Source organism: Micromys minutus, assembly GCF_963924665.1.
Source record: "Micromys minutus genome assembly, chromosome: 5".
Taxonomy (NCBI): Eukaryota; Metazoa; Chordata; class Mammalia; order Rodentia; family Muridae; genus Micromys; species Micromys minutus.
In genome coordinates this window covers 69,662,587-69,669,412 of record NC_137974.1, presented here as the reverse complement: position 1 = coordinate 69,669,412, position 6,826 = coordinate 69,662,587, and positions in this window count along the sequence as shown.

Genomic DNA, 6,826 nt, shown 5'->3' with positions numbered 1-6,826 from the left:
TGCTTATTGGACAATGCCATACTTTTTCAGATTTCCCAACTCTTTGAAAATCAGAAACCCCACATACACAAGCGAACAATGAACAGCCGATTTTTTGCCTAATTTCATGTGAAAACCACTCCCCCAAAATAAAATACCCAAATCTCTGAAGGTAATGCTAGAGATCTGAAAGAGAATAACTATTTTCAGATAGTTATATTGACCCTTTGCAGTAAAAGTAAGGGATAGTATCCATTCGTCTAACTCTTTGATGTCACCTAATCTGTCTACTGTTGAGTATTGCTGCTTTAGTTAATATGTGTGTGTGTTATCTAGGACGTGAAGGTGTCCTTAAACTTGTTTTCCAGTAATGGAACAAGAAAGTTGAAATGCAAGTGGATAAAAATACATGTAAGCTGTAAATTGCATCAATGTTTTATATAGGGTATTTGCTAACTAAATCCTGAAATCCTCTCTTCATAGTTATGAAACTCCCAAGATTTCAACTTTTGTAAGAAAGGCCTGAATTTTGACCTGGGAAGAATTCTGAAAGATATGTGTTAGTATTCTCTTACTATAACAGGGTTAAGAGACTATGAATATTAATTGGATTGGTTCATAGATTCAGTGGTTTATGCTCATGCTCACTTGGTCCATTATCTTTGTGCTTATGGCCACACAGCATGTCAAAGCTACTCGTGGATGATGAATCAGCTGATCTCCTCATAGTGACTAAGAAAGAAGAACTAGAGGGAAAGAGGACATAGTCCAAATAACTCATTCAGGAGCAAAACTCCATATGACCAGACATTTACAAAGAATACTTTCATCATAAATATTCTGGTTGCTAGAAAAGCAACAGCCTAGAGACCAGCCCTATAATAAGAGTCTCTGGGGATTTATTCCAACATGGTATATAACCTTGAGAAATTCAATTTTACGTTTGCATCTTTTTTCTAATTATAAGTGAGTCAATTTAAATCTTTATGTTTACAAACAATATCCATGTTGTTTTAATGTGGTTGTAACACCTTTTCCTTAATGATAAATGAAAATTTCCTACTCCAATATATTTTCTTAATTTATACACTGTAGCCCATCTAAGGAATGTATGGTATCATCTCAACGTTAAATGTGCACTTCATTGATACCTAATAATTTTCAGTATCTTTCACATGTTTCACTACCATGTAACTATTTTCTTTTATATATTGTCTCTTCAACAATCTTGCAAATCATTTATATGCTGGAGTTACTTAGCTATTTAGAATGTTCCTTGTCTAATACGCATATTTGTTGCATATCATTTAAGTTTTGTAAATATTGTTGAACTTCACATTTACTTAAGTTTTATTTATGTATATCCAAAGATATGAGCTTGTGTTCATAAGCTGCATGCAAGTGCTCCTACAGGTCAAAGCAGAGGATTATTTATTAGAACATTATTTACATACAGTTGTGAGTGGTGGGGAATGTAGGCAGATTCTCACAAGGGTTGCAAGTGCACTGGTGAGTGTAGAATTGTAAATCAATTGTATTATTTTTTTATATTTCTGTAAAAACTTTAGATACCTATTTCACACTAAAATAAAATGATTTCTGCATCATGTTTTCTTTTATTCACTCTACTAAAATTTAGTGCTCGTACAGTTTTTTTTTTTTTTTTTTAATTTGTAAGGAGATTCTCCTCTTTAAAGTGATTTACTACATCACTTAAATATTTCAGTGTATTGACCAGCAAAATAATTGACATATTTAGATTTAGCTGACTTTATTATAAGGTCAATGTTGAAGGCTATTTTCTTTTATTTTACTAGTGCATTTGTAAAGGAAATAATCTATAGTGAGGGCTATATAGTTGAACTAAATCAATGTGCTTGATACTTGACAAAATTTCCTCCCAATTTTTTAACTTTTCTGTTTTTCATGTTTATGCAGGGTAGTTGTAGGTCACTATTTTTTCCAGTTACTTCTCTGTATATTCTTCCTAATAGCTTGAAAGGCTTACTATTAACTTCTATAACTTTATACTTCAGAGTTAGCCCTTTCTTAACAATATTGGTAGCAGTTTTTTCCTTACCAAGAGAGTCATGATATATAGCCCAGACAAGCTTCTGAGTCTATAAATTCTTAGATCCTGAGTGCTGAAATAACATGCAACCATGATGTCTACAAGTACCCTTCTGACTCTAAAACTTCCCGGTCTTGCTAACTATTGTCCTTGACATTAGCACTGTAGTATTTACTTTTGGATTAAGAATGTTTAAATTCTGTAATTTTTATACATTCTTTTACTCTGGTCCTGTCTTGTCTTCATGCTTACACCCTTAAAATTAATGTATAATTTTTATAAATTACATAAGGTATCAGCTTTCCTTTGTCTTTCTCCCTGTGTCTCTGTCTCTGTCACTGTCTCTGTCTCTCTGTCTCTATGTCTGTCTCCCTCACTCCCTCTCTGTCTCTCTCTGTCTCTTTCTTTTCTCTTCTCTCTTCACTCTTCTCTCTTCTCTCCTCTCTCCTCTCTCCTTTCTCCTCTCTCCTCTCTCCTCTCTCCTCTCTCCTCTCTCTCCTCTCTCTCCCCTCTCTTCCCTCTCTCCCCTATCTCCCCTATCTCCCCTATCTCCCCTCCCCTCTCTCTCTATTATCTCTTTTGGTACTGGTGATCAAGCACAAAGGCTTCTACACCTCAGGCAAGAATAGTGCTTATATATACAATATATACAACTTTCTTTATCTTATTATTAAAACAGGTCCTCCATGTATGGTTTAAGTTTGCCATAAAATCTTTATACCCCCGTGTGACCTTGAACCTGAGATATTCTCTTTCTATGTCCCTAGTGACAGTAATAGGATTATGGATATTTATAAGCATGCCCAGGTGGTGTTATTTTTTGGGCTGTCTGATAATATACATTGTAATTGGAATCTATGCCACTATATTCTTTTAATAATCTATTATGATTTTAATCATAAATATTTCTTAATAATTACTTAATTTTCTATTTACTGTTTAATTATATTCAGATATTTGTAATGATTCCAATCAATTATTACACTGTGCACATTAAATTAACATGCCTACCTTAGAATTGAAATTATATCCCTTCATACAAATTGTACTTTATATGACCAAATTCATAAACATGCAAGATAATTCCCATACTTCCACATTATACTACCACTATTTTTAAGTTTTTTAAGTACACATTGTTCATTTTTTATTTGAACATATTTATAATATTAATGGCTTTGGCATGACAGTTCACATATGGATATGAATATATATATATATTCTCATCTGCCTTTTTACATTTGTCAACAAGATATTCAGCTAACTACTTTATTTCATTCAGGTTTTTGGATCAGATTTTCTAAGGAATTTCTGATCAAATTTAAGTGTAAAAGTTTGCATTCTTTGTCTGTATTTCAACCATTCCAATAACTTTGGATGCAGCCACTGAAGAGTCATAAATTTTTTGAGGAGCCATGTTACTATATTTTTCTATATTTCAGATTTGATGTTAAGGTTTGTGCATTTTGAGATGGATTATTTTATAGTTTTATTAGACTTTTTTTCTGAGAGTCAGATCCCAGTATCACAGAAAAGGGAAAAGAGCCGATAAAATAAAAAATAAAGCATGCATAGGAATAAAATTAAATCTAAAGGTCAACCTCTAATATAGGCATGGCAGTTCATATTTGTAATAATATCTATTAGGAGGCTAAACACAGAAAATTTTCTCTCCTAATGGGGCCAGCCTGAGGTATAGTATGTTAGCTAGTTAATGCAGAAAAAGAAAAATAGGGAAATCAAAAAAAAATAAACAAAAGAAACCCAAAAACATTCAGTATACCATGAGATAATTTAAAGAAAGTGAAAAATAAATAAAATATAAATGAAAAAAAGAAGTAAGGAGAAGAAAATGTAATGTTTAACAGAAAAATGAAATAAATGAAAAGAAAAGAGCCAGACACTAAAAGTTCAAACACAAAATTACACAATTGTAGATATCCACTTAATCTCTTTTTGTTGTCTTATTGTTCTTGCTAGCACTTTGAATACTATATTGAATAGATATGGAGAGAGTGGGCATCCTTGTCCTGTCCCCAATATAAATGAAATTGCTTTAAGTAGCTCTCCATTTAACTTGATTTTGGCTGTTGGGTTGCAGTAAATTGCTTTTATTATGTTTAGGTGTTGGCTTTGAATTCCTGTATTCACCAACAGTTTTAATATAAAGGGGTGTTACATTTTGTCAAATTTTCTTTTAAATACACCACCTTTGAAAACATAATGTTTACACCAAGGCTGCTTTCCCACCCCACCTACCCCCATTTCCATATCCTTGTTTTCAGAATTTCCCACTTAAAAATGGAAACAGCATACTTAAATAATATGTTAAATTGCAATTTCTCTGCTGCCTGTCCTCATAGTTAAAGAGTTCAACTCCAAACAACCAAATGCTGAAAAAAATTAATGTCTTGATTTCACTCTTGCAGGTGCATTCAAATCTACATATAATCTCTTAATCTATAAAACATCCAGTTTCAGAAGATGAGGGCTAAGTTTTCAAGTTGTGATAATATTTTATATCTTGGAAATAAGTTAGGGTTTTTGTGTTTCAAATAACTCACTATTTTGGAGAAAAAAGTCAAGTACTCTGTTTAGTTTCATTTCATCATACATGGAAACAAATCCATACCTATTTTTTTGTTGTTGTTGTTTTGGTTTTTAGTTAGTTAGTTAGTTAGTTAGTTAGTTAGTTAGTTAGTTAGTTAGTTATTCTTTAATCTTATTTTGCAATCCAGACTTTATCCCCTTCTTGGTCCACCCTCTGACTGTTCCATATTCCATGCCTCCTCCCCCCATCTCCAAGAGATATCCCAACTCACAGAGCCCTGCCCCCACCTCAACACACTTCACCACTCCCTGGAGCCTCCAGTCTCTCCAGGGTTAGGTACATTTTCTCTGATTGAGTCCAGTTCTGCCACTGCACTGCTGTATATGTGTTTGGAACCTCATATCCACTGGTGTATGCTGCCTGGTGGGTATCTCAGTGTCTAAGAGATCTCAGGTCCGGGTTATTTGACACTGCTGGTCTTCCTATAGGTCATCCTTCTACTCGGTTTCTGCAAATTAAAATAAATAGTGCCATGACTATCTGGAACATATAAGAATACCATAAAGTAAAATTAAGTTGCATAGAGAAATTATACCTTATATTGACACTGAAAGAAAAATGCAGAATTAAAAAATGCAATATAAGCGTACAATGTCAAACCAATTAATCAAAAAATATTTCCACTGTAACAAAATTATTATCCAATCATTTATTATTTTTATTAAAAATAGGAGTCTGGCCAAATGATCTTTATATATGCTGTGTAATCTAAGTCTGTAAATTGAATTTTTATATTATATGATTATTCAAGCAAGTGTTTACAAAAATGAGCAACAGCATGTAGACTAATAATCATCATAGCAAGAAACTAATTTTACTGATGACCACATAGTTCATGTAATATTACAGTTGCTAAATTATGGTATAGTAAATTAAATTAATTAAAATCAATAATTTCTAACCTGAATGTTTAAATTTAGAATTAAAGTGAAGATGTATTTTCCATATTAACCTGCTCTATTAGGAAAACCAGGATAAAACAAAATATTAAATAAAGACAAATCTTAACCATGAAAGCACAGACACACACTGTGAACCACAAGATTGTGCTAAGTTGTGTGTGTGTCTCAGTTCTTAGCACACACTTCTAATCTCTCTGTCAGGGAAATGATACACCCTCAGTGCCTACCTTTAAACCCAAACCAGGAAGGTAAAGTTAGGTGCTAGAAGGAAGCAGCCTAAAGGAGTGGAAGGCAAAGTGATGAACCAGAGAAAGATTTGACAGAATAGAATATGTTCAACTATCATGAGAAAGGAGAGGAAAGGAAGTTATATATAACTATAGAAACATTGATATATATACCATTTTTAGGTTTATTTTTTGTTTATTTAAACAACTTTATTTAAAAATAGAGATAAATGTGCAGACTTTAAAAGCATTTTTGCATAAAACCATAATATGTTTGTTGGTACTTGATTATTTTGTAAAGGTTTGATAGTATGCATTGAAATCTTACGAGTTACCATGAACATAAAGTACATGTAAAACAAAGCATAACATGGAAATAGTCAAAGTTTTCTTGGTGTGTAAAGATTAAACATAATGCTTTTTAAATACCAAGGATTGCTGCATTCTTAGTATTTTAGTTTGGATTCCCATTGCTACATCAAAACAGCAGGAGCAAAGGTTCTGTTCACTTTAAGATATTTGGTTTAATATTCAACCAACTGGATTCCACGAGTGAAAGAACAATATTTTTATAGGTCTTGCTTTTCTTTCTTTAAATTTATATTTTAGTTATTTTTTAAGTTCCTCCTCTTGCCCCCATGTCTGTGCAATTGTGTGGATATCCACGCATTTAGGTCTCCATAGACGTCTGAAAAAAACGTTTGATCTCCTGGAGTTGTGTTCCGATCACAGTCCTGGCAAATGGACACATTTCCTCTGTCAGAACAGTGAGCTGCATTTCCATACCAACAGTTGTTATTTTTTAAGGTACATGGTAAGTTTAAGATATACTTGAGCAAACACTAAGTCCAAACTCAAGGGCTAGAGAACAATTAGCCTACAATCTTCAAATATGCCAGCACCATGATAACTAAGACTGAAGAAATTTAAACTGAAGTACTTCAAAATGCATTAAAGACACATGACTAGTAAACAGAGGAGAGGTTTCTTTAGTAAATTTTTTTTAATGTGTGTCATCTCTCTGTGTACCCAGATG